Genomic DNA, 26,729 nt, shown 5'->3' on the forward strand with positions numbered 1-26,729 from the left:
TTTCCTAAAAAGAAAAAAAAAACAATGAAAAGAAGAGAGGTGGAGATATACCAATTGGGTAGGTTTAAGTAGAGTTATTACATTTATTTAGAGAAGCAGACAGTAATATTTTTTGTGCTCTGGAGTGATAGCTGACCTGTAGCAGCACTGGAAAACCGTTAAAGCAGTGAGTAAACAATTTGCTAGGTACTGCTGAATATTTTTATCTCCTTGAAACTGCAGAATCCTTTATATGAGTAAGATCTTAGTAAAATGCTCACCTGCACACTTCAGAGTCGTCTACTACAGTGTGTCCCTTGTGGCTCTTCACGTACTAAAATGACTGGCTCCTTCTCTCACATATATACACGTTTTCTTTTTTAACATTTAGTGTGATGTCTCAAAGTGTGGTATTAATTTCTCTGTGAAAAAAAAAGCAATGTAGATCATATGCTGTTAAATAATCAAGAAACTTCCAAAGCAAACATAGAATAGAGTGCTTGTTATACCTGATTTGAAATGCTAAATGTGAAATACCATATGGTAGCCATATTTATCTTTACCATGTCTTCTGTTATGCTTTCATAAATTGATGCACTGGGAATGATAACTTGATTTCAGATCTGTCCAATATGTTATGAAGCAGGAAAAGATGGATTGGAACGGTAACATTGGATAGCTCGTCTCTCTCTTTGATGTGAGAAGACTGTTTTAGCTAAAAATGTGTTGACTTTAAATAAATAGGGCAGTCTTGTAAAAGACCAGTAAATCAGGATGTATTGTGCATGTCAAGTATGATCTTCTTACTATGCAAATTAGTAGAGAAGCAAGCCCTGTAAATGTTTGAGTAGCCAGACAGCTCTAGGTATACAGGTTTGGGTCCTGCTTGGTGGTACTGTAATGTGAGGCACGCAGCTTCTCTGACCTGGAATTTCAGCATTACCAGTCAGTCCTCATAGGACTGGCAGCTTGAGGAACTGGCAGAAAAATGATGTAAAACATACAGGAATCCCCAGGGCTGCAGCGTACCGCAGTGTAGCACAGCATGAGAAACAGCCCCTCTCCCAGTCAGTCTCCGCTTCAGCCCCGCTCTGCGTCTCGAGCAGGTTGTTAGTGTGTTCAGCCCACATCCCCTTCCTGTGCAGTCAGCGCAGCAGCCTCTGTTTCTCTGCTGCAGCACTCAGTCATCTATGAAATGCAGTTCCTGGAACCCTTCAAATACAAACCTGGGTTTTATACGTTGCTGAGCAGTTTATGAGGCCGCCTTTCTTGAACCAGCGACCTGCAGCAGAATGATTTCTCCAAAAATTGCACAGTATTGCCATAAATAAAACTTGTCTTATGGATTTCTGAGCTATTTATATGTTTCAGCATATCTTCAAGTAATTTGATATCTCATAAATGGCACTAAGAAAAATCGGTGTCATGAGTTACAGGATGGTTCAGCATGCACACTGAAAGTTGTCTTACCTATGACTTTCATAAATGTAGGGTCTTTAATCTTCATCTTATAGTAGTGTATTTAAATGTTATGCATCTATCTCCAGGAGCCAAAGCAAAGCTCATGTTGTGACTGGCAGTCTCCCTCCCTTAAATCCCCTTTTTGCTTTAATCTATGCTGGATATTACTGAGCTCTCCCCTTCCCACCACAGATAAGGCCTGCAGAATCCTTGCGCAGAGATCATCAAATAACTCCCCAGAAGCAGAGCAGCACGATTTGCCAGTTACTGCGGAGGAACCGAGGCACTGATATGAAAAAATTAATAGGATCGAGATAATAAATAGTTTGCAGAGTTGGTCCAAGAGATTTTAGGGTATCAGGCCTTGCCTGCTAGGAATTTGCAAGAGCTGTGTGAGGAACTTGCGTGAGTCTGTAGGTTCCCATGCGCTTTGAAACCTGGCTCTATGAAACTCATCCAAGCTCCAGCATTAGCTCTCCAAACATGATCCCATTCCTCTTTTAACTTTTCAGCAGACATTGTGATTATATTTGGATTTTTATTTGTTTGGGGTTTTAGCTGGTTTTATCTTGCTCTGTCTTAAAAACTGTCAGCTTAGTAAGTAATGCACTCAGCATGAGCGGATTTTATAGTGTTATTAAGTATCAACAAGATTTTTTCTGACAAGGTTGTGGTGATGTTGTTTGCTGTATAACTCCCAGAGTGAATGTGTGTGTTGCACCAAACTTAAAAAATGGGGCCTAAGGTGAACTGTTAGTTTATGGAGAGCTATCTAGAAAGTCTGTATCTTCAGACATGCAGGGTACTTACGAAGTTTACATACTACACAGAAAGACATAGTTATCTTTTGAAAATCATGCATGTTTTTTCCAGCTTTTCCAGCTTGCTTAGCACATGTGAGAAGAGGTTGATGTACAAGTTCAGTGTTTCCCTATTACTATATTTTCATTATTAGTGACAGAGATGGGCACAACTCTTCCTAAAAGTCTAGGAAAATGGTGACAACTTAGTAACGCTATACACACTTAGAAGTATCAGGAAGGAAAGAAACAACCTAGAAATAAAAACACCTAAGTGACAACATCTTGTGGGAAATATTAAGAAATGATTTAAAATAAGAAAAAACACTTTTTTAATTTCATTTTTTTCTTTGCACAGGACAGTGCATGTGTTAAATTTCTCTTGTAGTCCATTTTTAGCAAGGAGTTGAATTTCTCAGGGAAAAAAAAAGTTATACACAGATTTTGACATTGTTATGGCCAATTTATTTTTATGGACCTAGTTACAAGCGCAGTGTGAAAATGCTAAAAGCCGTGGCCGTATGAGGCGTATGGTGGGGACCTTGCAGCTGCTCTGCTGGTTACCATAAAGTCAGCACAGGGAACGGCGAGGCTGAGCCCGCTCCACCAGTGCTTCGTGCAGAAATGTCAGGGGGCAAAAGGATTCATGGCAACAGCTCAGCTATCTGCAATCTTTACACAACTAATCCCAAACTCTTGGGCTTGCAAAAGCTACTTTGTAAATTAGTCTCATCAATTCTGTTTTTTGTATGCCTTAAAAAATAGTTTTTTATATGAAGAGGATGTCTACAGAGATTCTCTGCTTTGCTGGCTATAAATTTATGCTTTTGAATACAATATTTTGCTACAATATTTTGTGGTTTTCTATTTTTATTTATGGCTTTTTGGCATAACCCAGGCTAATCAACTCAGCATCTCAACTTTAAGGAGGAAATATAGACTATCACTTAACAGCAAGCAAGAGCAGTTCTGTAGAGTATCTTTATTAGTGATTTTAGTAGTTCTGATTTTTGAATTCATGAGACTTTTTGGAAGAAAAGGAACTTTGTCCTGAAAATCCGATATGGGTCTGCAAAGGGTATCAAATTTTCCTAATATGGGTGCTCTCATTTCATTTCTCTATTTTTAATAAATGTTCACATGGTAATTGAGAGAGATTTCTTGGATGCTTTGGCCTATAAATTTCTCAGTTAGCTGTTCTCTGGCCGTATTACAAAAGGGGCTGTTTTAATTTAAAGTTATGCTGGGAAACATGGAATGTTTATATGCTGGATTCTGCGGCTCCGTCTGCGAGGAGCGGTGGTATCCTCAGGATAACCTCTTGCCTTCTCCCCATCCCCGTCGCTGCACTTGGCTGCCCTCCTGCAGGTTACGTTCCAGCCCTCATGGGGGAAGTCTCGTTATTCCTGAGGCCTTGGCGGGTTTTCCGCCTCGGAGCTGCGCTGCTCCCGCTCCCGTCATGCTCTGGAGGCTCTTGGCTGTTCTTGTCACCCTCGGCCTTTGCTGCTGCCCACATGGGCCTTGAAACGCCTTGGTGGCATTTGCTGTGTTCACAAAAAAATCTGGATTCATTGTGCAAGGAAAAGTGAGTCCAACCTGTGGGCTGGTGGGCTCAGCAGCTGAAACCCCAAGTGCTCCTGACTGCGAGGCAGCCTCTGGAGGCCATCACAGGCCCTCAGGCCTGGGCTGCTTCCTGGGGTCAGGCAGCAGGGCTGACAGAGCCAGGAATATTCTGGAGACTACGGTGCCTCCAGGAAACATCTTGATGAATCAGAAAATTGCAACAGGAACTTATTTTGCTGGGTGAGCCTGACACTCATCCACATGCTAAGTCACCTACCACATGTGGTGCTGGAACAGAAGCTGGGAGAGAAGCTGAGCATCTCCAGGGAGGTGCCAGGAGGGAGCAGAGATCCTGGGAGCGTGGTGCAGGGCATTCGGTGCGGTGCTGGTTAGCCCTGATGCTGCATTGGGCCAAGTAGCTTTGTGTCTACGGACATGGTGCCTCCAAGTGTGGGATGGAGGTTGGCACGAAGAACCCTCTAAGCTGGGTTTAGGTCAAAATGGGAGCATTTCTTAGGCAGACCTGAAGCTCAGACTGTTTCCTGTCATGTTTCCCTTTTGCAGAAAGCTCTTAGTTGGGAAAATACATGTGCAAGAAGGCAAATTGTTGGGGTGCAGTTCTGAAGACTTCAGGAACAAGCAGACTACAGCCGACTTCTGATGTGTCTTGGTTCGTGAAGTTGGGAATGCCAGCCCTGAGCAACACAGGCACATAGGACACCAGTGCAGTATAAAATTGCCTTTAATCTTGCTCTGCTGATCTTGAGGTAAGATCAACCAAAAGAAGGTACTGGGTCTTAGTTTTCTTCTGCAAGTTGAAATCCTTGCCAGGGTATTCAGTCTTAAAACTCGCCGCCTTGAAAATTTTCAGCAGCCACAGCCAGAAGGTTTCAGGGCCTGAAGTGGCACGGTTTGCACATAACCATGAGAAAATGACTGACAGCACTTACAGAAAGGCATAAGAGGAAAGCCTGTGTCAGAAAACTCAAAATACCATGTACCGAGACAGAGGTGGAAACAGTCAGTCTTATTTACAGTTCAAACTGAATTTCTATTGCACAAAGAATTTTTAAATTATTTAACATTTTGCCACAGTCATCAAGAAAAAATGGTACCTATCAGCTCAAGAGAAGACAGACAAAACTATGGAAATGAGGAAACCTGAGATATAGCTAGTGGTTGGATTTATGTGTTTAACAATAGGTGGCAAGATGCCAATTTATTTGTGTTGCCTGCTGTCACAAATGTAGGTTTAGTTGGACCATTGCTTCTGGCTGTCACATACCTATGCTTTAACAACAACAACAACAAATTCCATAATACAGGAAGAAACAATGGAGTGATAAAATCTAACTGCATTGAGAACAAGCTTTCCGTATGAAACTTGTGGTTTGCTGCCCATTTTGCTAGACTTAATTTCTTCTCTGTAGTGTGGTTTCTTTGGCAGCTCTGGAGATTCCACATGATGTTTGTGTGTGTTTTGCTTCTGGGTATAACCTCATTTTGTTTCCAGTTTAGACAGAAAGGATGGAATATGTAAGTGTGTATGCATATGTGTAAGTATACACACACGCATATATACCCCCTGGCAGTAGATATCGGTGAAATCAAACGCTAAGAGATGACACTGTGACACTATGATCATGCTGCAGACTACCTACAGCAATTTCCTTTTGTGTGAATATAAAGATTTTAGAAGAAACCTTCTGAGAGTATAGCATACCTTTTCTTCAGCTCACTCATGTACATTAATTTTCTTCCTTTTTTTTTAATGCAGTCTGCTTTATTTTCTGCTTTTAATGATTTGCCCGCTAATAAATATTAAGAAAGTAGGAGCTTGATTATTTTAAACCGTCTTAAGTAAGCAAAGCGCTGATGCTCAAGGTGCTTTAATCCCCTTCAAGGTGACTCTTCAGTTTGCAAGGAGGACAAAGCTGATGGGACAAGTCGCCAACCATATCCATGGACATGCCAGCTCAGGTCTCCACGCTCATCTGCTTTCCCATTCCCCCACGTTAGGACAAAATGCACTGATATTTACTCTGACTTATACGAAAGTAATGATAATTGTAAAGTAACGGAAGTGTTTCTTAGGATGAGCATGCGTTAGAGTTAGGGCGTTCTGCCTGAGAACCCCTGCACCCCTTTTCCCACAATACCCCTGGAGGGGAACCCTTTTGGGGACACACATTCAGTGCAGACCTCGGTCGTGAACTTTTTATTTATTTATTTATTTTCAAAAAGATAGAGATTAGCAAATCACATCGACCAATTTCTGAATATTGCCATACATGCTTTTTTTTCCATTCCAAGATAGTAAAACATATTACAAGTGCCTTTTTAGTGAAAGAGAAATCAAGGTCCTCATGTCCTGCAACATCTGCTGTGAACATAATCTAAATTGAAAACGTATGCTGTACTTGCGGGGAGAGTGAGGGAGAGGTCTTTCAGTGAAAGGAAGTATCCAGAAAAGTTAATGCTGAAATCAGTAAAAAAAAATCATGCGTGACAGAGGAGAATGGACACACAACCTTTCTTTTTTTTTTTTTTGAAGGTGGGGGGTGGTCAAAGACTAGAGAGGGAAGGGGAAGCTGGGAAGCAGGATTATCTGCATATTGACAGAGCTGTTTATTTGCTCCTGGCAAAAATAAATCCCAGCATATATTCCCTCTAGCATTTTCATGTTTATAAAGATGGAAAGACTAATCTATTGCCAAGAGCCATTATCCCTTGACTTCAGTCAGGCAGTATATCTTGCTGATTGAATCAAGGAATGTTGTATGTTTTATGAGGACAGAAGGGAAACGGGATGTTTACTATTGTTCCCTTTTTGTGTGTATTACTGTGTATCCCAACCACCACCACCAAAATCAGATATTTCATATTTTAGCCATAGCAGAACTAGAAAAACAGATATATAAATATAATCTATTAAAAAATAATGAGACTGCTTTGTACACCCGCCTTTTGTGAAGAGGTGGCATGATCCTATGGTGATATACATATAATTTCTGAAATGCTTCTTTCTGATGTGTTGTGCATTTTTTTCTTCATGTTCCCAGTGGGAGGAGAACTGATTAGCTTGATTGTACCTGCTCTAAGTTTTTAAAGTATTTCTTACATGTGCTTTATGCCTTGCCTGAGCTCAAGCATCTCTAAGTACTTCCAGTCTCCTCATAAATACACCTTTGTATTTTGCCTAATACATAAACATCACGACCCATGTCTGAGAATGTTGGGAATTTTATTAGGTTCATAAAGTTTTAGTTGCGGTCTAGTCCAATGGGTCCAAAATAAATAAACATAGAGAGTAGAAGAGTAACAATTTTGTACCTATTTTTCCCTCCCCCTTGAGTGTTTCTCCTAGTACCGGCGAAGTACTTGGCCACTGTGGTTTCTGTGGCTTGCTATCAAAGTATCTGCAAATGAGTAAGCAAAAGGCAGATGCAGAGGTGAAAGTTGGGAAAAGCAGCTGAAATGCAGCTATTCTTATATTTCACCAATTTTTTCAGTCTTTTTCAGCCTTAAGGACTAAGAAAAAAAAATGTGAACAATTTTGGGTGATTTGTGACAACTATGATCCCTCGTAATGTCGCTCTTAATGAAACTGCTTAGTTGGAAAAGCTTCCTCAGCGCTCCAAGTGGAGCACGTAAATGATCAGCATGGCTGCATGGAAAAAATATCTTTTTTGGTTTACTATAAGGACTAAATGTTGCACCACAAGCCTTGATTTTGTGTTTGCTCTTTCTCTGACTCTGAACAGAGTTGAGTGGTGGTCCTTCTTAGCACAGTGCTTGTTTTGCCTACAGGATTCATCCCTGCAGAAGTTTTTTCTCTGCTATATGCCATTTTGGATAGCTATTGTGGAAACTGTGGTACAGTAAAGAAACTATCAACAAGGTCAAAGCATTTCTGACTGAGCTATGAGTGAGTGAAGTCTTTGCTTCATTAGATTATGCACCAAAGATAATCTGGTCACTGCTCTGTTATCAGAGCCAACATGCTAGTGGCATACAGGGTGCCTGTAACAGATACTGCTTTTAAAGTCCTCTTATGAAAGTGAACCCAAAAGTGCCTTTTGCTTGTTTATATGTACTACACTTATTCTGTTTCAATGCTATCAGGAAATTATTTCTGGAATGTAACAAATGGCATAATACATGTTACAGATCCCATTTTCAGTTTGCTATAAAACTTGTAGGGCATTTTGTCGGGGGAGAAAGGTTAGAGGTAACTCTTATTATTTAAGAATTTTTGCAGATGGAAGATTAAGAGCAGATAGCTGTAGCTTATCTACAATTACAAGTTGAGCAAGACCATGACAGTTTTTTCACTGTTTGCTCAACTCTCAATAACACATCTATGGAAGTGTCAATTAGACATTATTTGGAAATTTTCCAACAAAACTTTTCTGCCCCCTGAGTTGGGAGTCCAAGATCCTAGGTCAAGAACAGCTTAGGCAGTTAAGACTGGACAGACCTGTGCAGACTCCAGAGTGAATTACTGCAAGGTGTGTGCACAAGGAGCCGCCAGGTCTCCGGCACGTGTGGCTACAGAGATGCATAGGGATGTTTCATCTGAGCTGAGGGATGACGAGCCTGCTCAGCCTTGTCAGTTGTATAACCCTTCTGGAAAAGATGGGTTTTATGGAAGCATCCTATGGACTGCCCCTAAGAGGGGAATGCACATCTGTGCATCCCAGGTGGAGATAGGTGTCTTCCTTCAACACAGCGTAGGTGTTTGCTAGATCTGTGACATGGTGCATCTTCTTACTACTGCATACTCGCTAATTTTACTGTCTGCTGTTCATCGTGCTGCTTTCTAAAGAACCTCCCTCTTGCGCTCCCAACTTTTCCCATGCATTGTAGAGCAATGCTAAACTCTTACTTTAGAGCTGTGCAGAAGTGCAGAGGTATTGTTGACTACCCTGCAGTCCCGGGAACCTTTCTGCCACGTGGTCTGGAGGCTGTGTCCTGCTCACAGCCAAAGTTAATGTCCGCAGGAGGCAGAGGTGCCAGAGAGCCACCTTCCATGCTCTTCCTGACACTCTGGTTTTCATGGAAAGATGTGGTGGATTGGGACAGAGCAATGGTCTCAGTAGTTGGGCCCTGAGATATTCTTGCCCCAGAGTTGAGATACTGCCAGTAGTTCCTCTGTGAATTGAGCCTTGCAAGTTGGTATCTGACATACAGTGCCAGAACAGTGTGATAAGACTTAGCATGCAGAAGTTTTTTCCACAGGGTAGATTGTTCTGTATGCAGATAGGTGTGTGGCATGTAGGTGTGTGGAGGGTTTTGCTCTTGGAAAGCTCTCTGTAGTGGGGACTGTCACAGTCCTGACTTCTCAGGACACAGGCATCGAACACATACCCTCCACATGCTTCTTTGGGCACTGGTTTCCCCAAAGCCTGCAGGTGAACTCATTTCACCCCTCTCATCTCACTGTCAGCCAGGAGAGGGTAGATGCTGCAGGCTCTGCCTCTGCTTATGGCTCAGTTGTGCCTCTTTGTCCATAGTCCTGGCCAGGCGTTGGTGCAGGTCAGCAAGGCTCTGGCTGAAGGTTCCAAGCTAGCTCATAATCAATAATAAACCCTTCCGTATCTCCCACTTTTTTTTTCTTTTTTTTTTCTCTTCTCATTTTTTTCTAATGCAAGTGCAAAAGCCCAAAATGACTAACGGTCCTTCCAAGGCAACGACCACAAAACAGAGAATCCAACCCACAGAAATGCTTTCTTTTAAAAATTACTCACATTTCATCAAACATTGCTTATACCAAAGTGACATGGCCAAACCCACTGATAGTTCAGCTATGTGGCCTAAGAAATGCAATTGCATTAACAAAGCTTGTCTCAGATGTAGGGCAGCACTTTTCATCTTTGTTAAAATACTACTTTGCTACTCCATTCCTAGCCTGTCAGCATCCTTTGTGATGGACCTTTCTGCCTGTCACACTGGAAATTAGGCACATGTTGCCAAGCTTCTTACAGTTATATGAGATGAACAGCTAAATGTTCACCCTAGAATGCCTTAGAGATGTGGGGAGAAATGCTTCTTTGCTCTTCCCTTTTCAGAAACCTAACTAAATCTTGCTATTGTGTAAGTTGTGTAAGATTTTTCTTTCATTAGTAATGATGTATTTCATTTCGTCTTACACAGTAACAGTTGTAGGCAGCTGCCCAACACTTCTGCTCTCAGAAAGAGAAACAGTGCAAAGAGATGTCCCTGGAGGGAGATCATGCTCTACCCCAGCTGCTCGCACATGCAAGACAGAGATTTTTTGAGTGCAGCAGTCACTGAGAATATAACTGCTATTTGTACCCATGGAAACACCTCTCTGCCTCGGGAGTATTTAGGAACTGAACTGTTAAGGTAAGAGTAGTGAGGGACTTAGCTGTTCTAGAGCACTGGCGTTTCTGGGCCGTGCTCTCTCTCGAGTGAGCTCACTGAGAGACAGCAGTGCGGCATGTGGTATGGTGCTCTCTGGGTTGGGACTTGTACATCCCCATGAGGAAATAAGGTTTCAAGAGAAGGCACAGATGATTTTGTCCATCCTGACTGGAGCTAGAAGCAGGCTCTGATGGATGAAGAAGGGCTTGCTTAGCTAGACACTACTAAGCAGTTTTGTTCTTTTGTTTTTCTCAGATTAGCATATAACAACCTCAGTAGCATAGTAGAAAACACAGCTATTAGATGTTCGTTCAATATCTGTGTCTTCAGGCTACCCTTCTTACTGAGATGAGTAGCATTTTAGAGCATATATCTCAATGTGATGAGAACAAAGGTGCCGATTATCCCATAGGAAAAATGTTGTAACATTTTCATTTCTGGAGTATTTAAATTTATATTAAGTGATTGACTAGAATTAGAGATTGTATTGGACATCTGGAAAGCATCTGGTTCAACCCCATGTTTAAAGCGGGGTTAATATCAGAGTTACCTCAGATTCCTCAAGGCCTTGGCCAGTGAAGTTCTGAGTGTCTCCAAGAATACGGAGCCTGGAGCCTTTCTGGATAACCCTGCTCTGGTGCTTAAGCACTCTCAAGTAAAGATACTTTTGCCTTTCTTCTTTCAGGAGATGGGTAAGAAAAGCCCTAGTTCGTGATTCCCAGAAAAGCCCAGGTGTGAGCTGGACAGTTCAGTGGTTAGGAGCGTTAAAATGCAGGCAGCTGTTCACATGCCTGGAGATGAGATATATTACTTTCCAGAGCTTGTTCTGCAATAATGTTGAGCAATACCTAACACAGGCTGAAAGCAGTCTCTGTGCTGAATTTTCAACCCTTGGTGCAATTTTTCTTTCTGATTGTTTCTTTATGATGATTCAAGACCCATTACCTGGTTTATTTGATGGCTAGGCTTGGGGGTTTGTTATTTTTTTGACCATGATATTTGATCAGAAAACTTACCTGATTTTGCTCTGAGCACTGTAAATGTTGGGGAAAAAAATCTCCTTCACTGTAAGCTCACCAAGGCTTGACTATAAATTCCCTCTGATCTGCAAATGGAATCTTCTGGTAGGCCTATGTGCCAAATGGAATGTGAGGCAATATAGGGGATAAGGGATAACCCCTAAAGATAAGGGAGGATGAGACAGCAGTTTACTAGTTTGGAGGATCTGTTACTGGCATCTTGGGTCAATTTAGCTTCAAAAGAATAAACAGAAATTACAAGATAGAAAGTAGCAGGGTTTCATGCGATAGAGGTGAAATGAGACTATCTGTGAGAAAAATATTAGGTAACTAGTAAACATACATATATGTGTTTTTTCTTTTAGAAAACAGCTGATGGATATGATCATACCTACCTTTTATACATTAAAATATTGTATATTGGTGGTGATGATAAAAGAGAACTCTGCCCCTGGATGCTGTTTCTCTGTTCTGATACCTCTGTTCTTCCAGAGACTTTCTGTACAGATGCTTGCAATTTAGATGTTGAATTTAGGCAAATTGAGAACATTTATGCACTAGTAAATATTTTTCCTGCTTGTGTTTTCTGAAATAATGTTTATCTCAATTGTATGCGTCTTATTTTAACGTTTGTTTTCACCTCCAATCTATAGTTGCACCATTTCATTTACCTACATTTCATATGACTACAGCATTTGAATTTGTCATGCTCTGTGTGTATTGCATATTTAATCTTTATAGGGATTAAGTTTGTGCATGAAACCCATTTCCTATCTAGTATTCTCAAGCTTTTCCAGGAAAAATCTGGAGGTCAGCACCTGCTTTCTTCAAAGGCACCAATAGAAGTTATTTTAAGCTCTTCTTTCTTTAAATCCTGTAGAGCATAGAATATTTGCTATTGTAAACAGACTTCAAAGTATATTTGTATGACAATTTTATCCCTCTCCTGTAGTTTTCATTAGCCTTTCAAGAATTTCTATGATGTTGTCATAGATGGTATATGATTCAAGATCTATAGACTGCTTTGTTTCTGATTTGTAAGGTACAGTGAGCATCACTTGAAGATCCACAAAATTAATCTCACCTTAATTTGAGTGCAAATTAATCCTGAAAATCCACTGACAAACAGCATCAATGCCCACTGCTACATCGGTAAGGAGGAAGTTTCTAGATGCTAGTTAAGCTGGAACAGCATGGGGAAAAGGAAAGTTTCTTCCATCTTTTCGTTGGCCTTCCATCATAGCCTTTTAATGTGTTGCTTTCTGGTCATTAATATTTTTTATATTTGAAGTTGTCAGATATTCTGGGACTTGCTGGTGATTTATGTTTTCTAAGAAAGCATAGAGTTTTCAGGCAGCTTAGTTGTTTGGTCCTGGAGGAGCTAATCTAGCAGAGATAGCGCTGATTTGGGAAAAAACATAAATGACTGTGAGAGATATGGACTGCATATGAAGGGGACAAGCTGCTGGCACAAGAATTGTAGTATTATGGAGAGCTATATAAAATACCAGATGTGGAGAAGTGGGATGCCAAAAAAGCCAACAGGATCTCAGTGGGAAGCTTTTGGCATGTCAACATTAATGATCTAGGAAGACACCATGAGAAAGGAGAATATTTTCCAGGCATCAACAACCAGGGATGTGGTTGCTGAAAGCAAGAATTCCAGGAGAGGGGAAGGGAAAAGAACGTGCCAGATAAAGATGTACAGTGCAATTCTGGGAAGTTTAAGCATTAAAATATTTGAATAATGGCATTCCAGTTTACAAGTCATTATGTTAGGGATAGCAACCTAACCCAGGGAATCTTGAATAAATGGGAAGTAATCATGTTCTTCCACTATATACACCATTAGTACTGTCATCATATAATAGGGTTCCTTTGGTCAAGGAGTGGGTCAAGAAGTCACTCACGAGGACCTGGCTTGCCTAATTTACAGAGATCAGGCATGTAGCTCAGCCACTAATAGGAAATTGCAGGAGCCATCATGTTTTGCTGGAACGTCATCAAGGCATGGAATAAGGAGGGTGCCTTCCATAGTAATAGGCCACTAAATGGACATCCTCACTTACTCCTAATTCTCACTAATGTATTGAGGTGTCATAGGGATATTTTTGCTAGGATAACCATGCTACCCCCATTACATTCTGAAAGGCTGCTTCTTTCTGCAATGACAGTCCAGTTACCATCGTGTGTGTTTCTAATGCATTGAAGGCAGTCACTTTTCCCACACTCTAATATGCAGCTCAACATTTTTTGGTAGTAGCTAGTCAGATGTGTTATAATTATGAATCAGACATTGGTTTTAAGGCTTGCAGATCTCTCTCATAAAGCTTTAATTTCCCCAGCCATTTGCAATACTCATACATTTGTCACATTCACAAGGTATCTAGACAGGGTACCACCAACTACCAAGGTTGTGCCAGCCATAATACTGTACTCTGTCTGCGGATTGTACCTAATTAAGCACTAAGTAGCATTTGACAAGTCACTGGCACATGATCCAAGTCTTTGCTGTTTGTCAGGGGTAAGAGTGGTTTGTGGTCAGTCAAAAGTTTAAATGACTCTCTGGAAGAGCTATTTTATACATTTTTTAAATGCTTCTTTTACAGTGAGACACTCCTCAGTCTGCAGAGAGTGATTCCTATCATCAGTAAATGTCCAGGAGCAGTATGTGGAGTCCCACCAGTCTGACCAGGTTGCAATAATTCAGTAATGTACAATACAGTTATGGCATTTGGCTATGAGCAGTTACAGAACAGGAGCACTGGCGTGCTTCAGGTAGGGCTTCCATTCTTTCAAATAGATGTTCTTGTATCGTGTTCAAATATCAGGTGCTTTCATTTTCCAGGAGTTCCTTCCAAGGATATATTACTGCAATTCATAACCCAGCATTAATTTCACTTTGATATAGATTCAGAAGTTTGCATTAATTTATAACTTTTTTTCCCAAATTTACCTTCTCTCAATCTGTTCTTATGCCTAGTTTTAGTGCATGGTGTCCCAAAAGCTCAGCTAGTTTTGATGTTGCCCAATGTTTATTGCGATTTAGACTGTAATACAGAGTGTCTGTAGAAATCTAGGCAGGCTTTTATCATGTTTCTCTTCTTAATGGCAGTATCCCAGGACATGGCCTGTCCAGCAGCTATCCCTTTCCAGGTGCTGCAGTAGCCTTGTCATTTCCTTTGGAATATATTAGGTGCAGTACCAATGCCAAAAGGAAGTCTGCGGAAAGATATTACTATCCAAAAGGCATAATAAAAGTAGTTAACTTGGCGCCATCTGGGTATAGAAGAATGTGCCAAACCCATTTGCGGCATCTGAAAGGGAAAGAAACTTGGGCATTCATCTTGGAAAGATGTCATCCACTGTGGATAGGACAGCACTTCTTTCAACAACTTTGTTTAGTTGATTTAGGTCAAAGTATATGCTGACTCGTCCGTTTTTGTTAAGGCCTGGTAACCACCAGCAAACACCATCCAGAGAGATAGGCTATTTCCTCTGTCACACTGACAGCCTTTGGACTATCTGTTCCTTTTCTTCATTTAGGAAACACTGAACTGAAATTGTTTATTCCCTGGACACTGTAACTGACAGTATGGCATTACATAGTTGGGTGTTTAGTGTAACGGTCCTATGGTTCTCCATTGCATTTGAGTTGATTGCTGCATGTTACTGAACTGTCAACATTTGAACATCTGGAGAAACAACACAGCAGCTTAAGTGTCCACTAACACTCCAGATCACTGTAGATCTTACTGGCACTTAAGTTCAACTATGACTAGTGGCCTGGTCACTTTTTTCTTAATTTTAACCAGTTCTTTCTGACTGGTCATTTCTCAGTGCCGTTTTTTTTGTTTGTTTATTTTGTTTTCTTTTGTTTTGCTTCTTCTCAGGTGCTTGCTTCTTGCTTCTCCTCTGCCTTCAAAATCAGAAGACAACTTTTTACTTATTTACTGTCCTGCTCCAGCGTGTAAGAGTCTACCAGGACCTCATTCAGCTTTTATTGCCCAATGTAGTTCCTTCTTCACAATCATCACCTGCTAGCACCACCAGTACTGGTCTTTAGGCCTCTGCTGACTACAGCTTATTGTGTCTTCTACCTTTACTCCTTTCTCCTTTTTCTTCCCAAAGAAATGATCCTCTCCCTGCTATCATTTTTCCTGGGAAAGAATTAACAGAAAAATGGATAAGTCATAAGTTTGCATGCTTTTGGCTAAGACTTCATAACCAATAGGACCAAAGCATAGAATTTTTAGAAATGACTACTGATATTGCTTGCCCTGCATTTTGCTTGACTAAGTCAAGGGGTCTGGTTTTAGGGAATCATCATACCTCTTGAAATAGAAAAACAGACTTCATGCTCACTTTACCACACTTAGGATTGAAAGTCATTAACTTAAGCATGAAAATCTTGACTTAAGCTAGTGACAAAAAGCATAACACATGCTAAGAACTGAAGAACTAAGACCTAAGAACTGAAATTTTCCTATACCTTCAAGTTACAGTCCCATGGTCTGCAGACCTTATTCATATCCATCTGCTAAATAGTTTCAGTGGGACTTCTCAGATGAATAATGAAAGTAGGATATGCATGTGTATGTCTCTATCCATACGTTTTAAATGATCAGAATTTACATGGGCCAGTATATATGTATATATTGTTATTAATTCTGCTTGTGTGAATTTACAGACTGAGATGCTTTTGGAACCAAGAGGGAGAAACATGAAATTACTGTATCCAAGGAGAAAGTGTAAGTACCACCTTTTCTTACACCTGGGCTGTGTTTTCATTTCATGCTTACAGATTCATGCCATAAATCCCCTACACACAGATACAGGAATTTTCCTCCCAAAGTAATACACATAGGAATACAATATTAGAAAACACTTAGGAAGCTGAGAGCGTCCTTCTTAGCTAGAAGACTTTGAGAGATTTTCTTCTTTATCTTTTCTTTTAAGTAGAGGAGAAAGAAGAATGGAAGAAGTCTCAGTGACTCCTTTCCGTTCCTGAAACTCGCAGGACTCTGTATAGCACAGTTAGCAACTCTGAGAGCAGTGTGCTGTTAGCAATTTAATATAAAAGCTACTTACAGAGAAGTGCATACTTTTCATGTTTTATACCTTTCCAAAAATATCAATCATTCATTTCTAACTATTTGCCTGTTCTGCACAATTAAAATTGCAAATGAACAAAAAGGAATTAATGCTTTTCTTCCTCTTTCTTTTCCTTCTTTTTTTCTTTCTTTGCTTTCTTTCTCATTTTCTTTCTTTACATATTTATTTTTCTTTCTCTCTCTTCTACCTCTGTTCCTTTGTCTCTTCCTTTTTCTATCTTTCTTTTTCCTTTGCTATTCTAAATAATTTCCATATTTTAATTCCATCTCTTCCAGGACATCTTTGCTTTCAAATGTGCCTCAGTAAATGGGGACCTAAGTTAAGCTGCGCCCCTCTGTTTGTGCTGTGAGCTGAATCCATGTGTGAGGACAGACAATTCAAGCTTTAGTGAGTATGTGGTCACCTAAAAAAGGAGCTAACTTGACCATCAGCATGCATCCTCTAAAACACTCTAGACTCTCTAGACTCACCGAATAACTTGAGTTATCACTTGAGATTATTGCTTGGATACCTCTGCCCGGCCTGGCTTTCCATGGCAAAACCCTGTGGGGAAGGGTCTCTCTGCACTGGAACTTCCCCCAACGTTCTCCCAAAGTCCTCCCAGTGTTGTCCTCCCTGCATGGGTGCCTCTACCACCTTCTGCCCCAAGTCCCATAGGCTCTGTCTCTCCTCAGGCCAGAGCATCCTCCCTTCCCATCGGCATCACCCAACTGGAACTTGCTACTGAGGGTTTTCCCATGGGGATACAGCTGGCTGCCCCACATCCACAAATATGCTGTCAGACCTCTGTGGTGAAATGTGAGCTGTTTTCTTCCTAGGAAAAAGTTTGGTGAGATGATAAAACCTCAGGCATGGAAAGGTCCCATGGTGGGGCTGTTAGACATGGGCATGACTAAAAAGGATCATTAGATACCACACAATATACTATTATTTTAACTGAGCTACTAAATCCTTAAATGAATGGGAGAATTTTGTGGTAGAGTTTAGTTGCACTCTTAATTTTCACTTCAACAACATAGTATGCTGTTCTCAGAAACGTTCTGGAGAAAGGGCAGGAAATCAGGTTTCTCTCTGATCCTTATTGATTAGTACTTATGACCCAAATGAGAGGTGCTTTTAAAACAAAGCTCATCAGTCTCATTTTGTCACAGTGACAGTTAATATTGAGAATTGTCTAGGAATTTGTATTTGCCATATGTTTTTCTCTTCAGAAGTAATGTTTAAGTTTTGAGAGGGTCACTGAATTTGGCACACGTGCATTTTCACTTGATTGTGTCTTTGACTATTATTGGTTAGTAAGTGCTTCTAAATCCTAAAATATTGTAAAGATGTACGTGTTGGTTCAAGTATTTATCTTGAAAATTCTGGAAACAATAATGATAATAATTCCCAGTAAATCCTTTTTTTTTCATTATGTTTTTCTAGTTAATGATTGGCTTTGCATGGAATTGTTAGCTAGTCCTTCTTCCCTCCTGTAAATGGAGCAGCAATTTCAGTAAAATGCCATGTAATTTGACATTTTCACCAAGAGGTGGTGCTAACAATTGCCACATTCAAAATAAAATCCTTGTAAAAACTATAATCTATTTGCAACTAAATTAAAGGTTTTATATGGATATGTGCACTTATGTAGTAGTATGATGTCCTTCTATTTATGAGCTGTGTAATTGTACGTTTAGCCCTTTTTAAGCATAGGAAAGCCACACTATAATGTGTAATTATAACCTTGGTGAGTGTAACACCGTTAAAGTCAGAATAAGTAGGGTATACAGCAGAGCAATGATAGGGTGATGACAGAGTGACATGCTATAACCAATACAGTATAACAAGAAGAATCTTGTTTTTCCTCCTATTAAAAATGCTGTATTCTATACCAGTTAACTTTCAGTTCCCAAGTAGAGAGGAAATCATGCTAAGCTGCAGAAAAGTATTTACTGTACCTATCTGCATCATTTGCTGGATATTTATTCGGTTTCTTTTAATGAACTAGAGGCATCAAGGCATTGCAAAGGGGTCAAATCCTCAATAAATTCATGTAACTCTGGAGGGTGTGGGACAACGGGAGGCCCTTGCCTGGGCTGCTGCCCCTAGGTGTCTAGTCCAAAGCAAGTCATCTTTGAGCGCAGTGTCCTCAGTGGGCAAGAGGACAGTGAAAGGAGGCCCCTCACATTCTTCCCAGGTCTGGGATGCAGTGAGGCCTATTACCCATCATCCAACTGATTTAACTCCTCATCTGTTTTCCCAAAACCAAGGCAAATGAGCTACCAGTTACTTACCAGCCCCATGCATGGGGATGCCACCTTGATCAGCACAGTGAGGACCCGGGAGCCCCTCTGATGTCCTGCTTGGTCAGACCTGTGCTGTCTAGGGGCTGTTCCTGCTGGAAGTTTCCCTCCAAAGCTTTCTGCAGGTAAAAACAGCAACAGTCTTGTCACAGATTAAAAAAAAAAAAAAAAAAAAAAAAAGGAAGCTTTACCCAACATCTTTAATATCTCTTCGTATGGCAATGCATGGGCTCATCTCAGCCTCAGGGAGTTTCTGCTACTCTAGTACCTGTGGGAAGTCTGCTGCTTGAGTCAGGAGTGTGGAGGAATTAGGCCAACTCAGTAAAGTCAAAGGCTCAGTGTGAATATATGACATAGACTACACTACAAATTAATCATTTTTTAAAATCCTGCCATAAAGCTCTGGACAGCCTTTTAGCAAATAAATCCCAGTCTTGCAAGCGCTTCTATAGACAATTGCAGAATAGAGCTTTAAAAGGGTCCTGATGGCATTTCTGACAGAGGCAAGTGCCAGGGCTTGATCTGGGTAGCTGGTCCAGTGGTGCTATTGTTGCTCTGACAGGAATATATTACTAATCTGAAAGCTGTTGACAGTCTTCTCAATGATGCTTTTTTTCCATGTTTGTGTTTTGTATTTTCTGGCTGAGTTAGCCTGTATCCTGCAAACTTTCTTATTGTGCTTCGTACTCATTGCAATGACATTTACTGTGGAGGGGAGAGAGAAAGCTTATTAACCACAGGCTCGCCTCCCGCTGACTGCAGTCCGAGACAGCCTATGACAACACTTCCAGCAGATGTTTCTGCTTTATACATCAATGGAAACTTTAAAGAGATATTTCCCTCTTCAGTCCAAAAGCACATGCCAGCAAGTCTGAGATTCAGTAACTTTGTACTGGACACCAAGAATTTTATTTGGTTTATTGTATTTTTTTTTTATACACACACAAACTAGCTACCAGAGAGTTATCTTAAACACTGCTTTCAATAGCATCTTTTGCAGGAATAAAGCTACTGTCCGCTTAGGGACAGCAGTTGTGCTCCCTTTGTGCATGCCTGGAGAGTGCAGGCTACAGCCCAACAGTCGGGCACATGCAATACACAATCCAGCAGCCCTGAGTTTGAGGTGGTACTTTCTGGTTATGTGTCTATATGGAGTCTGTGGAACAAATCCTTGTTTCAAAGGGTAGAAGGGAAATGTGCTGCTAAATACAAACAGAGAAAATAAATGCATGTTTCTTTCTCTAAATTATATACTTGGCTTCTTACGGGCGAGCTGGCTGAGGAAGAAGGGATACAGAGGAGAGGACATGAAAGGGAAGACAGTGTCCGTGCCCCCTCATTACTCCAGAAGGCTGGAAACACAAGATCCCTTCCTCAGAATGGCAGTCCTGTGTGCTACAGCTTCGAGTGTGGTTTCCTTCATGCTACTTTTTTCTTTTCTCAAAACAGCTGAAGTCTGGAAATAAATATCTATTTTGTACCAGGAAAGCTCGTCTGTGATGGGACATTTGTACGAAGAAGCAGCTGCTTTATCTTGGGGTGCACCTCCTCTTAAAGGGCATCTCTCTTTTACTGTACTGCAGCCTTCACCCTTCAGGAGAATGCTGAGAAGCAAGTTGACTTCAGAGGTGTGTGCATTAAATATGCAATAAGCAAGGTTTCCTGTGTTTCGGATGGCTCTTCTGTGTTCACCCTTGAGGTAAGGAAGTTTGAGGGAAGCTAATTTCTTTTACTGTCTGGCTTTTAAATCCTCACCATTGTGTAAAATAGCAGTTAGTCCAACTACATTGTGTCAGAGACTTTAAATGTAAAGTTCCTTACCTTTTCTGTTTTGCAGCTAAGCTTTGTTGTGTTAACCATCAGCAAAATAGTAAAGCATAAAAACTACCCATATATTGCATATTAGTCAAGATTACTATTATTATTCAATTTAGCTGGTTACTTCTCCCTTTGGAAAGCAGCACCATGGCCACTGGAGAGTAGTAAAACCATGTGGTTGTGACTGGCTTATGTGGGGAGAGCTCTGCTTCTGTCAGCTCCATGTCTCTATTTGGTCAAAAATGTTGTTGGTGCACCTCCTACCTTCCCCTGCATGGGGTCTGGATAAGCTGCTTGGTCCTCTGTAGTCCATGTCTAGCTGAGGTAGTTATTTCTCACCTGCAGAACCGCCTGCTGTTTCCTCACAGGTACATACAGCATCACTTCCATTATCTGGGAGCAGCTTTCAGAATCCCCTATTGTGTTTTATATTTGGCTTCACCTTAAGTATTTATTTATGCACTGGCAAATCTCTGAGCTCACTTTCTAATAGCATAGGCATTCTCGAATTCTCATTTCTTTTCTGTAAAATGTCTGCTGCTGACAGCCCATATGTGCCTCTCGGCATTCTAAACTTTAGAAGTACTAAATATAGATCTGATTATGTCTCTCTCTTTTCCAGCAGAGACTTTGTTATCTCGATGGCATCACTCACTCACCTATGGCATTGATGTGAAGGGGGCTTATAGCTGTGTATCTGAAACTTTACTGCAAACTTTAAAACTCAGGATGACCTATGCAGCCCAGGGTCACATACTCTTATGTTGGGTGCCATGTTTAGCACAAATAGATTTCAAATCAATCATTAAGAGGTTCTGTCTCTGTAAGGGTTGTTGAACCATGTGAAGAGGTAGGCATGACTCTGTGCAAGGAGATGGGGTTGGATTCTTCTTCTGTGGGTGCAAAGCTGGGAATGAGCCAGTTTCCAGCACGAGGACTTGGATGAGAGAACCAAGGCAATTCTCACAGCTCCATGAAAATCTGTAACAAAGAGCATGGCAAAGATTTCTGTGTGGAGACTGAGACGATCTCCCCTCACTGCTTTCCTGGGGGAGGAGAGGGCAATATTTAGCTCTCTTGCTAGCCTTGGCCTTTACTTTAACCTGTGTGAAAGGTTTCCTAAAATGGTGTCCTTTGCTGGAGGCCACTGCATGCAACCTACCTCTGGACTTTGCTCTGTTGCACTTCTGCCTGTTGCCTCAGCAGCTGTGTTTCCAACCACCATATCTCCCCTAAGCTTTTAGCTGATTCACAAATACTCTCTTTGTAATTAGTTTTACAAAAATCTCAGCTGTCTCCATGCAAGCTTGTCTTGATCCATTTAGCAGTGGCAAGAAGTGCCTTAGTGTACAAGTCAGCTGTTATGAACCTCCAGTAATGGAGGCAGGAACCTTTTGACATTCAAATACCATAGCCAAAACCTCATCCTCTGTTGCAACCCATTGACGTTTTTATTAGCAGCTGTGAGACACAGACCACTGTTTCTAAGAGGACTTTACCAACAGCCCTCATGGAAGAGTCTACAGATTATCGAGTTTTGCACTCACTGTCTTATTACCTCAGAATGGAACTTCAGTTCAATCCTTTAGTTAACACCCTCAGACCTTTTAGGGAGATCACCATCAGTATGTTCATGAGTGATGCCTTCACAGACATGCTTGCAGGCTTCTGAATTTCAAGCTCTTTATTTTTCGAGGATTAAGGACAAAATTCCATTCCTCATTGAGTACTTTTAGGGATCTATGTCCTTTTTGTAACCATCTCCTGTAGCTGGAGTACAGTGGTGATGACCTCAGTCCTGGTATCTGTCTGCATATCTTGCTGTGCTATTTCTCCTGGCATATTATTTCTGTTACAAAAAATAGGGCATTTTTTTCAGCTTTAAGTCAATATTCTGGTTATTTTCAGTCTTGTGCAGAGCCTCTAGCCATGCTCTTCTGCTATTTTCTTTCTCATCAAAAGAAGACTGTCAAAAATGTAATGCATTCATTCATCAAAGCCACCGTACTTCCAATCCCCATGAAAAAGTGTCTCTTCCTTTGTTAAATGAGTACAAATGTGTGCTCTGTTTGTGTAACGGTATCTGCCAAAATATGTATCAAGCATAGTAATAACATTTGGCATCAACCACCTCCCCAAAGACTTCTTCCCTCAGAAGGGAAATTCCATCTTTCCGCGTTACATTCTTTCAATAATGTCCATAAGTTAAGCTTTTGAGGGTTTGGCTGTTTCTTCTCCCTCTGCAATGCCTGTGCACTCACTGCTGCTTTGGTTCTCTCTATGATCCCTTGCTTCTCATTGACTTGGTAAGACCTGACTTTTAGCCATTAACACTGTCCTTCCTGCAGTTTTCCCTCCAGTGTCAGCATTATTGTTTCTGGCACCCTTCAGCACTTGCACACTCCCATGAAAGCTTATGATGCATCTGGCCTCTTCTCCTAAATGTCTGCTGGCCACTTTGTTTCTGTTATAAGCTATAGCAAGGATTGTTCTCTACAGTTTTGCCTGGATTCGGGCTCTTATGCCTCTGTGCTGGAGTCTTTAAATGGGGTTGAGGGACCTCTGGCATGGCTGGAATGCCACGAGCTTCAGTCCTGGCGGATGGTGGGATCCCCAAGCGTGCTGTGCTAGGACTCTGTCACAATCCCACAGCTTATCAGGGGCTCAGGCACCTGGAAATACACAGCGTGCACTTTGGCTTTGGATTATTCATAAATTCCTTTCCATTTTTAACTTCCTTTTCTATTCTTTTTTATAGAAACCATATCACTCATAACTTGTTTTTATGCACTTTGTAATATTCGCATTTCTGCAGTATAGCTTCTTAGCTGGCTTTCTATGCTTCAGCTAAGCAAAAATTGTTAGGGCTCTCAGGACCAGCTATCATGAGAAAAAAATGCTGTCATCTGACAGACTTCCTCTTCTTAAATGCTTGGTACGCTGTGAGCTGTGCTGGCCAGTGGCCTCTCTGGTGGGCAAGCCCCAAAATAGGCACCTCTGGCCTCTTGCTGCTCAGTGACTGGCGAGGTAAGTTCACTGATGTGAGGAAGGTAGATTCCATCTTAACTCAGGAATTGAACCCACAAATGAATTTGGGATTTTGGCACAGGGCAGCATCTTAGATTGGGATTCTGCTCCGGCTCCTTCACTGGGCCACTGGTGAGCTATGCAACATTGGATAGGACACCTCCTTTACCATCGCTGTGCTGTCTCATCTGCAAAGCACAGATAATGGTGCACACCTTTTCTGTGAAGTGCTCTGAGATGTGCCAGCAAAGCAGAGTTAAGTCAGCCAGCGCTGAGATTGAAATGGCTGTGCTGCTGGTGCTGAAGCCTACAGCTTCTTAAAAGCCTGAGCTCCCTGAAGCAGTAGTCAGAAAACAGGAGATATAACTGGGTCGGGAGCTATATTTATGAATGATGGCAGGGTCATATTACTCACTGTGCAAAATTTATCTGACAAAGACATATAGTTTGCATAATTTTCTTAAAACAAATCTACTTGCAAATACTGTAGTTTGCTGAATAATTTGAGAGATGAGTCAATAGGTTTGGTTAAGGTCCAACAACTTCTTGAATGATCGAATTACTTATTCCCAGATACTTACTTGAAGAGCACCAGCTGCCAGGCTTGTATGTGCTCACTCACTCTAACAGAAAGTTCCCTTTGTTAAGTGAATTTAGGAACTGATTCAATATGGTCTGCAGAAATCTGGCCTTCCAAGGAACAGGGGCTATTTAGTTGCTATCACGGACAGTGGCCCATCAAGCTTTGCCTGCTGCACTAAAGCTTGTGCTGAAGAGTGAGGGCTTATGATAAAACATTGCCTTTCATTCTGGAGAACGGAGTGACTGTTGGATTGGTGTTTGTGCAGTGTTAAAACTCAAGCATTGCACAGTAACGTTTGCTCATGTGGACCTTTCTGCAGAGAATGGACAGCGTGATGAACAGCACAACAATTAGCATTCTTGGGGCATTATTTGTAACTTAATTTACCACCCTTGAAAAGTTTCAGGCCCTGTGTTGGTTGGTTACTATATCCTCACTGCCTTTTAGTTAAGTAAACGTTTGTGGCATGAATAGTACTCAATAGAATCTGTTTGAATTAAGAGTCTTAATAATTTCTGAATGTTATTTTTTCATTTAAAAAGTCACAAAAAGCTCATATATCTCACGGGGATGATGAGAACCACTGCGCTCTGTCAGCTCATCTCTTTCACAATTTGATTTCACAAGACAAAATGGCTCAGTGCAGTGAACAGCCATCTGGTTTCTGAAGCACGTGGTGAAAGTGGCTCAGAAAGAGTTTAGCCACACTGAGCCAGCCTTAGTACTACACCACTGGGAGGCATGACCTTGTTGAGTGCTGTATCTAAACATGGCTCTACATCCTATTTTGCATGTTTGGAAAGGTCACGTTCCAGTGAAATTTACTGTATTTTGTCTGCTACATGTCCCCTAGTCATCTCTGACTAGGGGACTCCACCACTCAGTGTGCAGGTGGTTTGATTTGCACCAAGTCCGTACTCCCCTCTTACCTATCTGGTTAAAAATGGAGCTGCTCTATGCCCTGCTTGTTCTAGCTGCTAGGTGCTCTTCTCAGAACTTATGACTAGTCCATTAAATGTTTTCATTTGCATCCATCTTACTATCTTCTGGGTTGCACTGCCCCTGTAGGCAGCAGGAGAAGAAGAGATACTGTCCCATCCTTGGGAAGGACAGGTTGAATGCTCAAAGGCAGGGGGCAGAATGTGGGGCCCAAGCAGATATTCCAGGAGGAGGGAAGGGGTCAGGATCATGCAATGAGGAGACCCAACTTTTGATGGAAGGAGTGAAATACTCGGACAGCAGAGAAGGAGAGAGAGACTGAAAAACAAAAGGGAAAAAAATGTTTATGAAGAAAAGAGGAAGATGACAGTTTCTGCTGTGGGGAGATGGCTTTTTAAATATAACTAACAAGTTAAAAACTCTGGTTTCTTCCAGAGTTCTGTCATTGGCTGTGTGCTTTTTGTGCCCCAGGCTTCTGTTTTACTTCTCCAAAGTCAGATTAACAACTCGACTAATTTTTCTCTCTCCAAGGTAAATAACAACACATGGTGTAGTGTTAGTCACCTAGAACTGCAGAAGATGGGACCCAAGAGGAAACACAGGGCACTTGCATGTGTAGCTTCTTGCCCCCTTACTTACTCACAGACCTATGTGGAGATACCCTACACTGGGCTTGAAATGCAGAATCTTAATGCACTGAATTTACTGCCCTTAAGTGAGCGGTCACCATGTGCACAGACAAAAGGAATGCCTTTGCTTGGTCAGTAAACATTTTTTTATGGGAATGAAAATAATTTGGTTTCTATTTTCTCCTCACCAGGCAGATTTTATTCGCTCAGCACAGAGCTGTCTTAGGCTATGCTGTTTTTTCCGTCACCATGCCCGGTACTCTTTGTTATTGTATTGGAGCTGCTCTTAGTGGTGTTTTAAGACAGAACCAGACAGAGGGCATGAAAAAGCTCAGCTGTGTGCAGTTGCTGTTTCACTGACATTGTAGCACCCTCAGCAAACTGCTCAGAAAGCTTAGAGCTGACTTCGCATTTTTTGGCCTTGATCTCTGGCTCTAAAGTTAATTGGGATAATTCAGAGTTCACACCCATCTCCCTGAGGGGTTGGTTTAAAAATACATGTAATGTGAGTTTTAAGATTATTTCTTTTGATTGGAAGTATTTGGAAATGTTCCTCTTTGCTGGTTTTAAAAGGTGTCATTTTTTTATGAATGTTGAGACGTTGATTAATAAAATTCCGAAAGCATTAACTCAATTGAGCGGACTCCAACTTTTTTATTATTATGATTCGCGAAAATAAATGTAATAAAAGAAAAATCCCAGCAGCTCTGTTAAACTGTATCCTCAGCAGTCTCCCTCCTGATAGCCCTACCAGATGTTTTATAATTCTAGACACAGGACCGTTAGCTCTTTTCTCCAGGGAAAGACGAATGAAACCTTGGCTCGTTACCACGAGCCCTCGGCTTGTGACTCTGCATCTCAGACACGTTACACGCGAGCCTGTGCCCTGGGAAGGGGCTGCTCTATTTAGTCTCCCCACTTTTTAAGACACCTCAGAGAGGGCAAGCTTTTGCTTGCTTGCCACACGTTGCCCTTATCCAAGCTCTGGATGCGCTCAGGGGACGGCTCGCAGCAGGGATCCACCCTGGATCATCTGCACCCCACGGTGCCAAGGTCTTCGAGGGCTGGGGTTTGATCAAAGTGAAGCCCCACAGCCTGTGCCTTCTCCATCTGCTCACCTGGCT

The sequence above is a fragment of the Tinamus guttatus genome, unplaced genomic scaffold (assembly GCF_059628265.1).
Source record: "Tinamus guttatus ecotype Peru unplaced genomic scaffold, ASM5962826v1 Tinamus_guttatus_pri_ptg000247l, whole genome shotgun sequence".
Classification (NCBI taxonomy): Eukaryota; Metazoa; Chordata; class Aves; order Tinamiformes; family Tinamidae; genus Tinamus; species Tinamus guttatus.